We start from the raw sequence: 18,992 nt of genomic DNA, 5'->3' as shown, positions 1-18,992 counted from the left end.
AGGGTTTATTATTGATCATTGAGAACAAGTAATTGATTTTAGGCAGGACCATCATTTTAATGGTGGCAACTCTTCCAATGAGTGATATAGGTAGAGATTTCCACTGCACAAGATCCTCTTCCACCTTTTTTAACAAAGGAATATGATTCATCTGTACTAGATCTGAGAGTCTGGTGGAAAAATTTATGCCTAAGTATCTAAGGTTACCTGACTGTAAAGGAGTAGTAGTTGTGTTTTGGAAACTACAATTCAAAGGCAAAACTGTTGATTTGCTCCAGTTGACGGAGTAGTCTGATATAGATGAGAACTTATCTATAAGTGATATTGTCTTCAGAAGAGAGGTTGGAGAATTCCTAAGAAAATGTAATACGTCATCTGCATAAAGGCTTATCTTATGGTCTGTTTTTTCTGTTTGAATTCCTTTAATATCTACATTTTGTCTAATTAGTTTGTTGTTTTTAATTGTATTTGATCATTTTAATATTTCATGGCCAATTTTAATATTGTCACTTTGAATGTCAGGGGTTTGAGGAACGTTTTAAAACGTACGTTGGTTTTTAATCAGCTGGCATCTTCCCCTTCAGCATTTGTTTTCTGCAGGAAGTCCACCTCCGGGACCAGCGGGACGAGGCTCTCTTTTCACGACAATGGAAGAGGGGTAGATCCTACTGGAGCGTAGGTGGTGTCCACTCCTCAGGCGTCGGGATTCTTTTTGGCGACCGCGCCTTTGAGGAAGTAAGTTAATTTACCGCTCTTCAAGGCAGGGTTTTGGGAGTGGACGCCACATGGAGGGGACAGCGCCTCCGGGCCATATGCATCTACGCTCCAGTGGAGGCCTCGTCCCGTATAACTCTCTCTGAAGAGTTGTCCCCGTTCTGTGTCACAGATCGACACTTGATTTTAGGAGGGGAATTTCACATCGCGTTGGAGGGTAGAGAGGATGTCAGCTCAGGGCATTTTCGCCATTTTATTCGTTCCTTTAAACTTGTGGATGGTTTTAAAACATGCAACCCCAGCATGCTGGGCTTCACCTGGCATAATAGTCGCGGAGCCAGCAGTCGCATCGACTACATTTTAGCTTCACCCCCCGTTGTTTTTGAAAAGGTGTCCTTCTCCCCACAGTGGCCCACTGACCACTTGGCAGTGGAGGCCACTGCCTCCATAGACGCCGCTGTATATGGGGGCGTCTATTGGAAAATGAACCTGCAGATCCTGGAGGAGAGCGATTTTAGACACCTTTTCTTAGATCACTTCTCCGAGTGGCAGAAGGAGAAGCCTACCTTCCCCTCTGTGGCCGAATGGTGGGAGAGTGTGAAGGACGGGATCCGAACCTTCTCCATGCAGTATAGCAAGCAGCGCAGGATGGAGAAGAAATTCTCCATTCTGCAGCTGGAGAGAAGGTTGCGGGATGAATATGCCACTTACAACAATGGGGGCATGTATTAGGATGAATTCACGGACGATTACGTCACCCACATGGCATGGAATTAATCCTTTTACTATAATATTCTGGGAAGTTGTAATTGTGGATTAATTCTGATCGTATGTGGACTGATCGTCCTGAAATTCAGATCAATCGTCCATGATTCACCCCGAATGTTACTAGACTGCACGAACATGTTATTTACCGATCCCCTGTAAAACCTAATTTTTCCATAAATAACTTGGGCTCATAAAAAGAAACCAGGATGCTCATCTTGCATCAAAAGCATGCATTTGAGATGACATTTTAATTGTATAAATGGCCATATGTGTTTACTTAGATTTTAATGGTGTGTAAATATATTGGTTGCTTTTATTGCTTTTTTTTTTGCTTATTTTATGGTGAATGGTTCTGCAGATAGTTTGTTTAATACTATTTTAAAATATTTTCAGTAATGTCTTATTGTATTGGCATTCACTTGTATGATGTGGGAAAATTTCAGCCTGTTATATTATGACTATTTCTGAATATCATTGTTTTAGTAGGAAAATGTTTTTAATTCCCTTGTTGACAGTGCCAATTTTTTAAGTGCAGTTTCTATTATATGTTTTAATGTGTTTGTGTCGATGTAAATAATTGTGCAGAACTTTTTAATAAAGTATTTGGATCTGAAAAAAAAAAATCTGTTTTATCAGTTAAATATCTGATACGTCCCCCATGGAGGGGACCACATATTAAACGGATTTTTGGAACAGGGAGCCGGAAGTGGGGCTTGCCCCGTCCGCTCTACGCATGGGCCCGGTATTGCTGTGCTTCCGGGAACGGTGCACCTCTACTGCCCCCTGTTGTTGAAAGGCAGAACTGACTGACTGACTGACTATATAAAGTACATGATCTTACCACACTGACATTTCTGATTTTGCTAACAATCATGTACAGTAAATTTAAAAGCTTTTTGTTTTGTCATAAATTATTTATGCTATTTTACAATGCAGATAAAGTATTCCTGTCGATACAAGGAGGATATATTTCTTTTCTCGATGGATGTTGTTTTGAACCTAAAGGTTGTTTTTTTGGAAGAGCAGTATATAGTTACTGCCTACATTTTTTGCTGTGCATGTGATTTTGATGAGAATATTACATTTTTATATCTCTGCGTAGATTTTTTCAGCAATAATTGAGTCTATCCTTGTGTATTTAAGGTTTTGGTAATTCATGATTACCAAATAAGATTTGGTGTCATTGTACAAATATAAGAAGATTCAGTGTGCAGTTACCAGGTTACAAATAAACAAACAAATAAATAAAATGGCATCAGAAGAGAAGTACGATGACAGTAAAATGTGTGAAACTAGTGGAATGTGAAAAATGTGTGTGCATATAAGTCTCCACATGTATAAAGCGGCTGTATAGCATAACAAAAAGGAGCAATGGATAACTGACATAAAGTGCTTACTGTCCATAACGACAATGAGTCATGTACGGCGTAAGATAAACACAACATGCGTTAACTTTGGATATGCATAATGCGCACACAAGAATCATATGTCTTTGGAATCGAGAGAACTATCAGATAACTTCAACAAGTTACCAAATGAATGCAAAATCAAAGATAGGCTATTAATTTCTGCCTGGCACTAACCTTGTATTCCTCTGTCACATGACCGGTGGGAAGTAGGACCCGAATGCAAGCTGTAGGGCAGAACCCCCTTTGCGGGGAGCTTTTCTGGCAGGCAGGCTTGGGCACAGAGACGCAAACAGACAAGGACAGAACTGGAGAACATTGGCCTGGGCACTTTACCAAACTAAGGAATGGGAAAACACAAGGCAGCTGGTAGTGACTGACAGAAGGACAGGAACATGAGGTAAGACTAATAAAGACCAAGCGTGGCTCATTAGGGCCACGTCAGGGAGGAGAACTGGAGAGTAAGGTTGACAGGACGGGCAGGCCATGACAGTAACACCCCCCCACCCCCCAATCCTGTGCCCTCCTGGTGCAAAGGTATCATTAAGGGGACACACAGACCAGGGCAAAACCAAGGACAGCAGGGGAGACAAACCACCAGGACACAACTCATGACAGGCCAGGTAACCCGACAGGGATGCAGACTAGGGACCAAAAGACAAACAGCGGGTGTCAGTGGGCAAGTGGCAACAAAGGAAACAGAAGAAGGAGACAAAGGGAGGGATTGGGCACCAAAAGGACCAAAGGTGGCACAGGACAGACAGGGCAGGACACAACCAGACAAACAATGTGCAACAAGAATAGGGCCAGGAGAGGGAGCCAGGGGGAACCTAAAGTGGGAAGCAAGAGTGACTGGAGTGGGGGCTGGAAGAGTGAAATCGGGCTAAGAGGTGAAACCAGGGAGAGCCACGGGGAAGCAAGACTACAGATCAAGCTCCGAGGTACCGCAGAAGGGTCGCGGCCAGGGGGGCCTTCGGAGTCCTGTCTGGGCCTGTAGAAGGACGAGCTCCTCTCGTCTGCGCCAGCCGAGGGAAGAACAGCATCGGTAGACGGCGAGGGGTCGGCAGAGCCGGAGGGCATCGAGGAGCAGGCAGGACAGGAACTGGACCACACCGTGGACCCTGCAGAACAAAAGCACAGGCCAGTACCAGTGCCGGAGGAAACCGCAGGTGGTTCCTTTTGGGAACCAATGGATGGGGTCCCCCGAAAAGACCCCCTTGGACCGAGCTGGGGCCAGGCGGTAAGTCTGGGTAGCATACCCCAGATCTTTCCTCCTGGAGCCGAACCCCCGACCAGTTTTCCGTTGACCCTGCCGTTGTCACGGCGATAACCTCCTCGGCTGGGGAAACTCTGGTCACGGGGCTGACACCACGGACTGGGACTCAGGGCAAGAACTGGAGGGTCCCACTCCATGTCCTCCGGGCCGCCTGTGCCTTAATCCATACTAAATGTAATTAAACAGAATGAAGCTTAAAAGAATAAAATGGTAAAGAGAGGAAAATTTAATGTGTAAGTTTCAAAAAACGGGCTCTTGCTTTTATTCAGATGTTTGCAGGCGTTGTGACTCTGTGATGAATGGTGACGTATGAGATCCTGAGAATGGGCTACGCCTCCAAGGGTGAGTGGCAGGTGGCATTTCCCAGGAATTACAGGCTGGAGATGTCTGAGGAGCTCTCCTGGAGTGAAGACAGAAAGAGAAGAAGGGAACAAGCAGAGGGTGTGGGGAGAAAAAGACTGCAGATCCAGTTACAGGTGAATTGTACAAATGCCCTTGAAGTCTTGGTCCATGAGGGATCCAATTTTTAATAATAATAAAAAAAAAAAGACAATAAATTATTTAAAAATAGAGTTTTCATTTATATCTGTCTAGGAGTTAAAACACATAAAATCAATTAACTTACCTGGTGATTTTGGAACTTCTGACCCCAAATCAAAATAATATAGATTATAACTAAATGCATCGTTTTATTTGGGAAAAAGGGATAAATTAAATAAAAGGTTAAATTTGGAATCTAAAACAAAAACAGCAATTTCACATCAGGAATAAATATCATTTCAAGGGTCTTCAGTACATTTTTCCTGTGTCTGCTCCCTTTACACGTAGAGAGTGATATAAACATGTACCAATATGTTAGACTGACTGAAATGAAACAGAGAAAACGTAAAATAAAGAAGTAAGGAAAATAGAGGTTAAAATGCACGGTAATTTGTTGTCGTATTGGCGCAAATGCACATAAAAAATGTACAACCGATTGCTGCATGTATCGCTTTTAAAGGTTAATGCGTACTTGTGAACCAGTTATGTCCATCACTGCGTACATAGCTAACAGAAAGTCAAAACGCATTGCTGTGCTCTAGAACTTGTGAAGTAACTTGCGTGCCTGCTAGCGGCATTCCAGTTCATTTCAAAAGGCATGCACAAGCAGTGCCATCTTGTGGTTTGTCATATATGGCAGATAGGCATGTTGCTGGCCACCCTAAACGAGGACCCAGCATGATGTTGGCCACTGCTGCTGGGCTGCTGTCACAGTTGGTGATTTTTGCTACCTGACTCGACGGTGATCTCAGCCATGGTCCATCTCCTGACCCCCATTATATTTTGTGAATGTAAACCCGTTTAAGTTCACTGCTGCACAGTGGGAAGCAAGTGATCAACTCTGGCGTGTACTGACAACGTAAAATTCGAATAATACTTATCGATGTCAAATATGTGTATCTACATGCAACTAACCAACTATTCAATCAGACTCAGGATGTGCAACAATACCATGCCCATTTACAAAACAATACTCATATACTTTAGTTTGTGTTCACTAAAGGGGGGGGCGAGGCCATTGAAGCACCATGCTTGCATTAGTTATAGGACAGACATGTGATCGTGTTAAATCCCCAAAACACAAAAATAACAACACTACAGTCACCACATCCTGTCAGCTGGATGGAAGGATACTTTTTTTTTTTCAAACACTGGGAAAGTTGGCCGGTGAAACAAAACTGGGCACAGACAGAAAAGAACCCCACAACTCTCCTCACTGATCTGTCACTCAAAGGTCAACCCCCCCCCCCCCCACACACACACACACACACACACACACACAGGACAATAGCTCAGCCAAGGCTGGTGATGTTGGAACGGCCACCGGGGGGCGCCACTATGCGGTGGCCAGGGCGCCTAGGGACATTGTCGTCAGCTTGGGGACCTGAAAGGCAGCAACAGACTAATTTCAGAAAGGGCTTCAACTGGATGTGTGCAGTGATCATTTTCCATATAGAATTTAAATGTTTTAAGGTCCTTCCAGCAAAAATGAACTACAAATAAACTACAAATTTACCTCAAAATGGCAATTCCATGGCAATTATGGATGTTCAGTTGTTAATAATAAAAATATATGTTTATTTATACTCAAAGCTTCATAAAACCACACAGGCAAGATTATATGCTGATCCTGGCTCTGCAGAGGACGGCAAAATAGCGCATTGATATTTGTACTCATGCACCAAATTTATCGACCCATGAAATGAAAGAAGAGTTAATCATGTGGAAGAGAAGAGAGGAAGAGACAGGTAGATTGTAGAAGACGTCATGCAGAGAACCACTGATACGTATGGGTATGAACTTGAAGAGGAGCCCCAGGTTTGGGATGAGAAACAGACACGAAACACCGGAAGGGAAAAAGAGGACGACCACCAGGTGCAGGATGGCCTGCAGAATGCAGGAAATACCCCAAGAAGCCATGCAAAGGATCCACTCCTTACTCAGAAGTCAACTTGGCCAATACCCAATCAAACCCATACCCAAAATTTTCAGCATCAAAGAACTCTTAATTCTCCTTCACTGTCTTTTAGCCCTCAGTCTCTCCCTGGCTCCTTCCTGCCCTGGTACCTCATCTATCACCAAGGAGTTTACAGCCTACAGGAATGTCCATCATCATGACACATCGAAGCAATAGCGGTTAACCTCACAAACCTATAGCTGATGTGTACTTGTTATGTTTGCTTGTATTTGTGTTACCCTCCAACTGCTGAGAGTCCGGCCCTGGAAATATATAAGATGATGCAGGTGAGGTCAGGGCAAGGTGCTAGGAGACATCAGTGTCGATACAAGTACAGACAATCGTCATTGTGGGGTCCCTTGCTCCCCAACATGCTGGGGAACCAATAAAAAGGAAGAAGGCATGGACTCTGCCCAATTAAAGACCTTATTGCATGTGTGTAGGAAACCAAATTTCTCTGGGCTCCGCGTGTATCACGGTTACATATGAAGCACACATGTGTTTAAACTTAAAAAAAATCAGGATGAAAGGTGCCTTATTCCCTTTTGCACAGTCATGATACGTTTCTGTAATCACCTCATCAGCAAGGGGGTATCTCACGCCCCGAAAATTAATATGAATAATTTCTGTTTTTCACCATTTTACTTCAGGTGCTCCGGTTCGATAAGCAGACCCTGTCTCACTCAGTCACCCACTCAGTCAGTCAGTCTGAGTCAGTCCGTTTAATATGTGGTCCCCTCCATGGGGGACGTATCAGATATTAAACTGATACTACACTTGATCTTAGCCAAAAGGCCGAGAAGCCTTTTATTAGATGGATTTTTGGAACAGGGAGCCAGAAGTGGGGCTTGTCCCGTCCGCTCCACGCATCGACCCGGTATTGCAGTGCTTCCGGGAATGGTGCACCTCTACTGCCCCCTGTTGTTGAAAGGCAGAACTGACTGAGTGGGTCTGGATGGCCAGCTAATTAGCTGCATGTGCTGTGAGGGAGGGGCCCTGTCCGTGCACAGCCCCCGTTTCCTGCTGTTTTTCTCTTTTTTTTTTTTTTTTAAAGGAAGGTGACACGCTGTCGTTTGTGCGGTGGGCAGCTGTGCTGAGGTAAGGAATGACGTCATCTTTGCCTTTTGAATTTTCCCTCATGTTTGTTTAAATGATTGCTGTTTTTTGAGAGGACAGGAGGACAGGGAGGAGTCTGGGCCCCGAGGCTGGCGGCTGCGACATCCCTGGGCATTCTACTCCGAGTGGGGGGGGCACGGAGGCCCGGCTAACGGCGACCCGCTAAGTGGCGGCCCCATATCGACTCGGGTCTCTCTTCGGTCTTCAGGACCGGTATACGTTTCTTCTCCTTTCCAGATTGGAAAAGACAGGAAGGAGCAAAAGTGGAAGAGTTGACGAAATGGCGTCGGATGGCGTAGCTTCCAGCGGTGGGGCGTAAAGACCTTGCATTCCAGAGCATCCCCGCGCATATGAGAGTCTGCTCCATACATCTCCGTTCAGGTAAGTCAGCTTCCGGTGTGATCACTAGACTCCATTCTTGTGTTTGTCCCTAAAGAGAACAGCCAGGATAGGAAATGCTGGAAACCCATCCCAACCGGAGTCCATCCCTTCCCGGTGACACAGTAACCCGAAAGTGTTTGTGAGTGTGGTTTATGTCAGATTAGGAGAGCTGAAATTAACCTTTTGTTGGATGATAGTCGGCGACCAAAACAAGAACTAGATCACAGAAAAGTGTTTCAAAAACGACAGCGTCAAAATGAAATGCAACGCTGGATGGAAGTTTTCTAGTCCTGATGAAGGATGTAGAATCAGAATCCAGATATGTTTCCATACAAGGAATTTGCCTTGGTGGTGCTTTTATATGACATTACAAAGAACATACCACATTTAGCAAAGACATATGCAGAAAGGTAATAAACAATAGACTGGCAATTGGGTAATATGATAATTATATGATAATTAAGTTTATTAATGGCAGTAATGATGGTATTATGATATTTATATATGTGTGTGTACATAGTAATCATTGTAGTATGAATATAAACTATATAAATGGTATAATAATTTAAAGGGCTCTTAAATGGTGCCGTTATTAAGTAGCAGCCAAGTCAACTATATGTGCAAGAGTGCAATATGTATACAGAGTTTGCAGTATGTGTGCATAATGTGCAAGAGTGCAGAATATAATCATAGAGGAAGTTTATCAGTTGTTCACTGGTTATGCTGGTGGATATTTCACTGCAGCTGACGATTAATTGAACGTCCAGTCAGAGACTGGCTTGGTTAATGAGAGAGACTACCTGAGGGGAGAAGCTCTTGGCGTCGGTCTTGTGGTCTTGGTTCTGATTGCCATGAGTCTTCTCCTGGAGGGTAAGGCTTGAAAGATGTGGTGAGCAGGGTGAGATGGGTCCTCAAAGATTTTGTATGCCCGTTTCCTGGTTCTGGTGATGTACAGTGTCTGGAGGGTAAGCAGGTTACTGCCAATTATTCGCTCTGCTGAGCGGATGATGTATTGCAGTCTGGCCTTGTCGTAAATCTGGGCCATTGTGGTTATAACATGTTATTTTGGATCAGGCACGGACAGTTGTGAGAGTTCAGTCTGCATTAGCTCCGATAGAATAGTATTAAATGCAAAGCTAAAGTCCACAAACAAAATTCTAACATATGTCTCAGGGCACTCCAAGTGTCAGAGCAAGAAATGGAGTCCAGTGTTAACTGCATCGTCCACAGGTCTGTTGGTTCTGTAGGCTGACTGTAGCCTGGGGTCAAGCGATGGGTCTGTGATGATTTTAAGGTATGACAGCACAAGTCTCTCAAAAGCCTTCATTACCACCGATGTGAGAGCCACTGGTCTGTAGTCACTGAGGCAAGAGACTCTGGGTTTCTTTGGAATAGGTGTTATTGTGGATGATTTAAGACACAAAGATCCAGTGACTGGTTGAAAATATCTGTGAAGACAGGTGACTGTTGATCTGCACAGTGCTTCAGAGTGGCTGGGGAGTGTTGGAGTACGCCGTCTCCACCGGGTCAAGAGATTCACAGCTGACACGTGGAGAAGTTGCAGGTCACCAGTTTATTCTCTGACAGATTGCAATCCGGGAGCGACCATCTGACATACATTCGGCATGTACAAGAGGAAGCTCTGCCATATGTATCAGCTGTGTCCCCTTTAAAGCCCTTTGGGCATCTCCCCCCTCTCTCGGTACCTTCCGTCTACGTGACAACCACATGTTTGACATTTGCTCTAGTTAGTCGGTTAGTACTTGTCCTTCTGGAAGGCTAAAAGATAAAGGGGCCGCTGACGTTTTCTGTCGCTCCCTCTATCTGTTCTGATTAGGTCCCCCTGCCCTGCCGGCGCCAGTCAGTTCTCGTTTCAGTTAACTGCATTTTCTAGAATCAACCCCCCCCCCCCCCCCTTTCATCATGCCCTGCTTTAAGCTATATTCTCCTTTTCCTCTATTCATTGTATGTTCTTTATAATTCTATTGAATCCCACACTACCTAGCAATGTTGGTAGTAACGCGTTACTGTAATTCCACTACTTTTGTCTGTAAGGAGTAATGTAACTAATTACCATTTCAAATTAAAAAACGCAAAGTACTGAAATTTCAACGGACTCGTTACCTTTGTCTTGCGTGAAAATATTAATGGATAAAGGCAGCATGTTCTCCTAATTTCCTGTTTATGATGTAACGCCATCCGACCTTACCGTGGCGCAATGAATGGGTGATTTTATAGGTACGCTGATAGGTACAATTAGACAGTTGTATTGTCTGGCACTGTCACAGCAGCAACACTAAAGTAATATAACTATCCAGAGAGCACACATGCATTGGCACTATGTCTCCGCGGTACTTGAAAATCCATCGGCAAACATCTCTGTGTTGCAGAAACATCACCACCGAACATTTGAGCCCATATTCCCCCGATGTTAAAGCGATCAATATACAACATTTAGACCACTATTATTTTCCTTTATTAGGCTATATATACAGGTTAGGTCAGGCTGGTGGAGCATGCGCTGATCGATGCAGCGCGTTTCGCCGCACCCGTGCACCACACGTCGAAAATCCTCACGGACACACGGTCCAGTCCCACCCTCATTATAATTACTTTTATATGCAGTAATTGATAACTAGTCATTTTTGGTAACCTGCACAACGTACGCTGCAGACTAGTAACGTTACCACCGTTGGCTGAACTCGAAATAGTTGTGGTGCTATATATATGACGTTAGATTGTTACAGGGACTGTGATAAATGCAAATCGAGCCCCCCATTATGGTTGCGTTAAAAAAGTTAACATTTTTACTCAGATTTCTTCCATTTGTACGTGGTGTGCTTTTTATACTATGACAAGTTTTCCTAACATCAGATTTAAAAATTGCAAAATATACCAACATATTGAATTGCAATCCCTGTATCTTGAAACGTGACGTGTTGCCAGACTCTCCGATACACAGCTCTATGGTCCATACAGAGGAGATGAAGAACATGCAGTTTGCTAAGTCACAAAGTTATCTTTTGTCATGTGACTATACCGTTACATACCTTAACGCAATTAAGATGTTTTCATGTGTTTCTAATGATACAATTACAACACTAGCCATGTAGAGGCATTAATCGGGGAATTCATTTATAAAGGCTTTGTGTGACCGAAAAAGATGCCAAACATTCATAGGCACATTTGTAAGAGGATTTTGGGATTTATAAAGAAAAACGTATGCTGAAAACAACTCACACGTTTTGTGAACCTGACTGAAGGGGATGCGGTTTCGACAGAATGCTTGAATTGAAGGCTCCAGGAATGTTGTCGGCATTTCATTTCATTTCATGGTCACACGGCCATTGGCTCTGAAATTAAACTGTTCTTTTAAATAGAATTGTTTAAATTTGCAAACTGAATTGTATGCTGTGTTTAAATGTTCAGATATCATTAGATATTTCACTGCATATTTTTCAGCTTAATGGCCTCTGAAATTGGTGCTCTGTCACTAAGACGTACTACACAAACAAAGCATTTTCTGCCCAGTGTAAAGGCTTCTTATTCAGTTTCCCTACAGTAAATGGTAAATGGTAAATGGACTGCATTTACAGTATATAGCGCTTTTTACTACTCTTACGAGTACCAAAGCGCTTTACAATTATGCCTCACATTCACCCATCCACACTCACATTCACACACCGGTGCTAAGATAATAGTTGTGCAACTTATTGAATCTTTCCATTTTTTCAAAAACAACAGAAGGGGACATAAATGGGGGTGTCGGACCCGTAACCAGCTGAGATGAGGGAGCTGCAGCCTGCGCTGGAACCTGATACGGAGGGGTGGGATGAACCATGGCCACAACTGGTGCTGGTTCGTCCTTTGGGGTTAAAAAGACTGGGGACAGCACATTTAATTAAAGTGAATCCTTATGTCACTCTACATAAGAACATAAGAACATAAGAAATATACAAACGAGAGGAGGCCATTCGGCCCATCGAGCTCGCTTGGGGAGAACTTAACTAATAGCTCAGAATTGTTAAAATCTTATCTAGCTCTGATTGAAAGGAACCCAAGGATTCAGCTTGCACTACGTTATCAGGAAGACTATTCCATACTCTGACTACACGCTGTGTAAAGAAGTGCTTCCTTAAATCCAGTTTGAAATGTTCTCCCGCTAATTTCCACCTATGGCCACGAGTTCTTGTATTTGAACTAATGCTGAAGTAACTATTCGGTTGAACAGCATCCAAACCTGTTAGAATCTTATAGACCTGGATCATGTCCCCCCTCAGTCTCCTTTGCTTGAGGCTGAACAGATTTAGCTCAAATAACCTTTCCTCGTATGACATTCCTCTAAGACCAGGAATCATTCTTGTGGCCCTACGCTGCACCTTTTCTAAGGCCGCTATGTCCTTTTTAAGATATGGTGACCAAACCTGTACACAATATTCTAGGTGAGGTCTCACCAAGGAATTGTATAATCTTAGCATTACCTCCCTTGACTTAAACTCCACACACCTGGAGATATACCCCAACATCCTATTGGCCTTTTTTATTGCTTCCCCGCACTGGCGAGAATGAGACATGGAAGCATCAACATACACACCAAGGTCTTTCTCATAATCAGCTACCTTTATTTCAGTAGGTCCCATAAAATACCTGTACTTTATATTTCTGCTCCCTACATGGAGTACCTTACATTTGTCTATGTTAAATTTCATCTGCCAGGTGTCAGCCCAGTCACTAATTAAATTAAGATCCCGCTGTAGCTGCTGAGCCGCTAGTTCAGTATCTGCTACAACAAAACTACATCACATACATCACAGATATCACACTTGGCAGTCAGTATTGCACATTGAGAAAAATTCTGCCATCTTATTGGATACAGGAAACGCAAGCTTTGGAGACTTATGCGCTGGTCTTGACACAAAACACAAAATACTGTACATGTATGAAGTAATTGCCAGTTTATTGGTAAAATATTTTTGTTAAAGCTTTTTAAATATTACATAATAATATAAGTGATATAAAAACCTGTGAGAATCTAAATACTATCTACAACTTCATAGAGTATGATACTCAATGCAGCCTCTGCAAATGTTTCCAGAATCTAGCCGGGGCAATTTCTTCTGATGTAGCAGCAGATCTCCATCATGATCTCCAAACTGCAGCTGACAGTGTGTGAGGAGCAGGAGAGAGATCTCTACTCAGTACCACTGTAATGAGAGACACTCACCTGTGAGCCCAGCAATGAGAAGAAACAGGAGCATCAGAGGATCCATACGTGTGTGTGTCACTGAGCCCAGATCTGAGGAAAACTGACCCTCACTTCCTTATCCTCTGGACCTTCACTGACTCTGTCGTTTCTATTCTCACACACAGCAGGCAGAGTGAAAGGGGAGTGAACACTTTAAACAGGAAGTGAGAAAACCACAAGGCTGAATATTTAGCACCAAATACTTTAGCAAGTCATTCTATTATTATTACTATATACAGCGTAAAACTTATAATAAAATGCATCATAATTTTTCTTTATGCTGCTAGGACACTAAAAGATTTACTATGCACAAGGCATATATATTTGCTTATGATGACAATAGAATTTGTAGTATTAAACAAGGGAGCCATGGTTTGAATAAAAGAGGCTCTGTGATGCACTTTGTGTGAGAGAATGGAAGGGAATAGCTGTGCAGACATCTGACATGGGATTAATGCCTACAGAAGGTCAGGATGACGATAATTATGGTATGGAGTATCTAAGGGGGTAACCCAGGTGATTACACAATCACGTACAAGAAAAATTGAGTCATTTGAAGGGAACTTTGATTACCTGTTCAGTAATGAACAAACACCAGTTTATTAGTAATAGTAATAGACAAATTTTAACTAATCATTCATCCACAGGGCGAAGCTGCAGCAATTTCACTGGGACTGGGCACTACCTGAACTGGGTTCAGTGATATCAGGTCAGCTGCCTTCCGCCATCTCCTCTTTCAATGTCCAGTGAAAGCGAGCAAAGCAGCTGTGTGCTTTGGGGAGTCAATGGAAGAATTTGTGGAGAGTTTCGAGGCACCATGTCGCAGAGAAGTGATGTGTTGAGTGGCCTTCCATGGCTGAGTTCCAGGGAGCCGGACCTTCTCGGCAACAAGAGGGAGCAGTAAGGGCAGGTTGTCTGCGTCAGTACTAGAAGCCCAGAAAGGTCTTCCTCTTCCTTGGGCTCCTCCAGTCGCTATCGCTCCATGGATCAATTAGTGGACTGTTGACGATCCACTGAAGTGTGCAGGCCAGTGGCTTGGGCCAAGGCAGGAGGCTGGGTGTTGGGGCCAAAACAGATACCAAGGACTGGGGCTCTGACCCCATCACCACTGGATCACCTGCAGGAGCAAAGGACACGAATCCCAGCACAAGGGGTGTCACAGAGTCTGGGGATCATCCTGCTTAGATTGCAGAACTATTCAACTGCTCCAGTTACTAATTTAATCCAATGTATGATATTTGTAAACATTCTTTAATAGACATTACCACCAAAATTCCTGTAGTAATTAACAGCTATTTTAGAGCGGAATTCCAAAAATGTTACGTGTTTCCACAGTTTTGGCCACTAGTGTAGACTGTGGGGCCAGTTGCAATATTGTTTCTGTACACATAGTAATTCCTGACATTCTGACTGAAAAGACAAATCAGTTACTAGCAATGTATAACAAAAGTACACTGTAGCCCTTCGTCTGATGTAAACAAGTACTGAAGAACCTAAAAATATGAAAAGGTATCATGTACTGTAGTCTTCATGGACTATGAATCTGTTGAAGGTGCAGTAAGAGAATATACTGGCACTAGACAGTGCTGTGACAGAAGATTCCACAGAAGGGCCATGGACAGTGGAGCACATTAAAGCTACATATCCTGATGTTTTCAAAGGCGATGGCTGCTTGGATGGAGAATATGAGATAGAAGTAGACAGGAGGGCAACACCAGTCAAGCTATCAGAGAGACAGGTTCTGCTTTCCATCATGTCTGCTTTAAAGGAAGAGCTGCTTCACCTAAAGAGGAGGGGAATAGTAACACCTGTGGACAAAAGCATGGAGTGGAGCAGCCTAGTCCTCACAAAGAAGCCAAACGGTGAGCTCAGCGTGTGTACAGACCCTAAACCACTGAATAAAGCACTGAAGAGGAACCATTTTCCTCTCCCTACCATTGATGACATCTTGCTAGATCTAAAGAAGCTTTTCAGTGTGTGACATCAGAAATGCCTGTTGGCCTGTCAAGCTGGAGGAAAACTTCAGCTACCCGACCACTTTCTCGCCCCCTTGTGGCAGGTACAGGCGGCTGTGCATACCTATGGGCATCAGCACTGCTCCAGAGATTTTCCAAAGATGACTGAGCCCTGGAACGGCTTGGAGGGAGGTCATGTGATTACAGACGGCATTTCGATCACAGGTGAGGGAGACACAATGGAACTGGCAGAGAAAGATCTTGACAGAAGACTGACGTAATTTATGGACAGATGTACTGAGTAAAACATCAGGCTAAATGCAAAGTAAGAGTGAGACAGACGCTGTTCCATTCATAGGATATTTACTGACAGTGGATGGACTTCAAATTGATCCAGAAAAAGGCAAAGCAATCCAGCAGATGCCCAACACATGGTAAGGGAGGCAAAGACTCCTAAAAATGGTAAATTTCTTAGCCAAGTTTTGCAGCCACCGTTCAGACCAGTGTGAGCCTCTGCGACAGCCGACCCATAAAGGCAGTTTGTGGGAGTGGACAGACATTCAGGATGCTGCATTCTCCAAAATCAGAGAGTCCAATGTGAATGCACCGGTACTGAAATATTATGATCCCAAGGAAGACTTGATTCTCCAGTGTGATGCTTCAGACACCAGTTTGGGTGCAGCTGTGATACAATGCAGAAAACCAGTGGCTTTTGGGAGCAGAGCACTCATGCAAACTTAGCAAGGATATGCTCAAATAGAAAAGGAGCTTCTAACAATAGATACTTCATTGATCAATACTGGTGACTAGAGGGGATACCTGACTTCCTAAGAGAGAATCGGATTTATCCAGGACTGGGTCATGGACAACATTAGCATCTGTTCCTGTAATGAACTCATAATCATGGAGTTTAAGGATATGGCTACAGAGGTCCATTAAGAATGAGCTTTGTGGGGGCGTGGGAGCATAAGCAGAAGCGAAACAGATCTTACTTCACCCAACTCAGACAGGATAGAATTAGAACATTTCTGTGCACTGCTGCCACATGGTGGACACAGAAAAGACTGCAGTCAATTCTAAAATCAGTCAGTCAGCCCAGACGTCTTCACTCTGAGTATAACCTCTTACCTGACATTAATCCATAGGAGATGCCCGTCCATCAGAGGGCTCATACACAGTTAAGGGCGGAACTACATGCTGTCAAATTATAGTGAATTTGTACATTTTCCTAGGATGTCTGCTGTTAGTCATTATAAACAGGAAGTGAAATAACAACCAACATAAAGTAAGTGATTCTCACCTGGTGGCCCATCAGAGGATGAAGAGGAGCATCAGAGGAGCCTTTTTATGTGTCTCACTGACCTCAGATCTGTGGAGACTGACACTCACGTCCCAATTTTCCGTAACTTCACTGTTTCTCTGTCTTCTCTATGCTCACATACAGCAGTCACAGTAAAGAGGGAAGGGTCACTTTACACATCACACAGGAAGTGATGCAACAACAATGATGTTTCGTACACAATGGGGTCCCTGGTCCTCCTCAGTTATATCCAGGTTTTCATGGTTCATCATCATGAGTTTGACACTGTAATATTACTTGTCAGGGTCGGTGCCCGTCTGGCCCTGTACTCTGTGCCTTTTCCCTGTCTGATGTTGCCTTAGTCAGGCCGCCGCGTGGCTCAGTGGGCTGAGTGTGCAGCTCAGAGGCAGACATCCCTCCTTCATCAGCTTGAGGTCTGAGTTCAGTCTCACCTTCTGTGTCATATTTTGGTTTTATTTTATCTGTATCCATTCCTCACTGGAATACCAGGGTCTCTCTCTGCAGTGCTTTCCTTACAACTTTGCTGTTTGCCTTTAAAGCACTCAGTGGATTAGCCCCACAATACATTTCAGATCTGCTATTTCCATATTCAACCCCCCCGGTCTTTCTCTGTAGCTGCCCCCTGACTTTGGAATAGTCTCCACATTAAGCCCTACACTACTATTGAAGAGTATAAATCTTAAGTTAAAGATCCACCTTCTCTCTTGCTTTCCAGGTTCTCCTATGGTTTTTGTCATGAAGTTTTTAATGACACATTTCATTTAATTTTAATTAACCTCTTACTCTTTACATCTGTTACAAATTGTACTACATTTCCATAAATTTTTATTTTCTTATTTCTTATATAAGAACATACATAAGAACATAAGAACTATACAAACGAGAGGAGGCCATTCGGCCCATCGAGCTCGCTTGGGGAGAACTTAACTAATAGCTCAGAGTTGTTAAAATCTTATCTAGCTCTGATTTAAAGGAACCCAAGGATTCAGCTTGCACTACGTTATCAGGAAGACTATTCCATACTCTGACTACACGCTGTGTAAAGAAGTGCTTCCTTAAATCCAGTTTGAAATGTTCTCCCGCTAATTTCCACCTATGGCCACAAGTTCTTGTATTTGAACTAATGCTGAAGTAACTATTCAGTTGAACAGCATCCAAACCTGTTAGAATCTTATAGACCTGGATCATGTCCCCCCTCAGTCTCCTTCAGTGTGCAAGTATGCATGCTTTCATGTAATTTTATTTATACATTTTACCATCAATATAGTACTTGCTAATCAGTTCTCTCTAGACTGGGAAGCACTTTGGATAAACTCCTGTTGTTTTTAAATGTGCTCTATAAATAAATGACTTGACTTCCTGAGGCATCAGATCCCTTGGTTTAGATGGTTGGTTTAGAGCACAGGTGTCAAACTCCAGTCCTGGAGAGCAAGAGCCCTGCACATTTTTGGGTTTCCCCTCATTTAACACACCTGATTCAACTCCATGTGCTAATTACCACACAGCTCTTGAGCTGAATCATTTGTAGTGGAACAGGGAAAGAACTAAGCTATACAACCTCCAGGACTGGAGTCCGACACCCCTGGTTTAGACGGTGTGTTTAGTTTAGACGGTGTGGTCTGCTGGGGCAGCAGCATCTCTGCTGGGGACAGGAAGAGACTAAACAGGCTGATCCGGAGGGCCAGCTCTGTTCTAGGATGCCCTCTGGACCCAGTGGAGGGTGTGAGTGACAGGAGAATGGTGGCTAAGCTGCCATCCCTGTTGGATAACATCTATCACCCCATGCAGGAGACTCTGACAGCACTGAGCAGCTCCTTTAGTGGCCGGCTGCTGCATCCACGATGTGGGAAGGAGAGATTCAGAAGGTCTTTCCTTCCAACTGCTGTCAGACTCTATAACAAAGTCCTTGCAGCTGACCACACACACACACACACATAGACTAACAAAACACACACATCCAATACACCATGGGGTTTTCTTATGTGCAATATTTCTTTGAGTGCAATTCCACAGTGTTGTACATATATTTATGTTTATATTTTTATATCCACTCTGTACATATATAGATTTTATCCTATTGTTTTTCATTTTTGCTGCTTTATTCTTGTACTGTCCACTTTCTCCCGTGACAATGCAAATTTCCCACTTGTGGGACTAATAAAGGATATCTTATCTTATCTTATCTTATCTTATCTTATCTTATCTTATCTTATCTTATCTTATCTTATCTTATCTTATCTTATCTTATCTTATCTTATCTTATCTTAGCTCCTGTGTGTGACTGCCCTCTAGTGGATAAACAAAATTCAGCTA

General features: G+C 43.3%; 1 non-coding gene and 2 pseudogenes across 1 annotated transcript; 2 read left to right on the top strand and 1 right to left on the bottom strand.

Annotated features, from left to right (window-relative positions):
* Nucleotides 1–2,065: 2,065 nt before the first annotated feature.
* Nucleotides 2,066–2,258, top strand: LOC140582628 (U2 spliceosomal RNA). The gene has a single exon (XR_011985473.1). It is a non-coding gene; the product is annotated as a U2 spliceosomal RNA (small nuclear RNA).
* Nucleotides 2,259–7,362: 5,104 nt separating this feature from the next.
* On the bottom strand, nucleotides 7,363–7,468 carry LOC140582486 (U2 spliceosomal RNA; annotated as a pseudogene).
* LOC140582531 (U2 spliceosomal RNA) lies at nucleotides 7,435–7,572 on the top strand (annotated as a pseudogene).
* Nucleotides 7,573–18,992: the final 11,420 nt, after the last annotated feature.

Source organism: Paramormyrops kingsleyae, chromosome 24 (assembly GCF_048594095.1).
Source record: "Paramormyrops kingsleyae isolate MSU_618 chromosome 24, PKINGS_0.4, whole genome shotgun sequence".
In the NCBI taxonomy this organism is placed as follows: Eukaryota; Metazoa; Chordata; class Actinopteri; order Osteoglossiformes; family Mormyridae; genus Paramormyrops; species Paramormyrops kingsleyae.
This window is presented reverse-complemented; position numbering and strand designations above follow the sequence as displayed.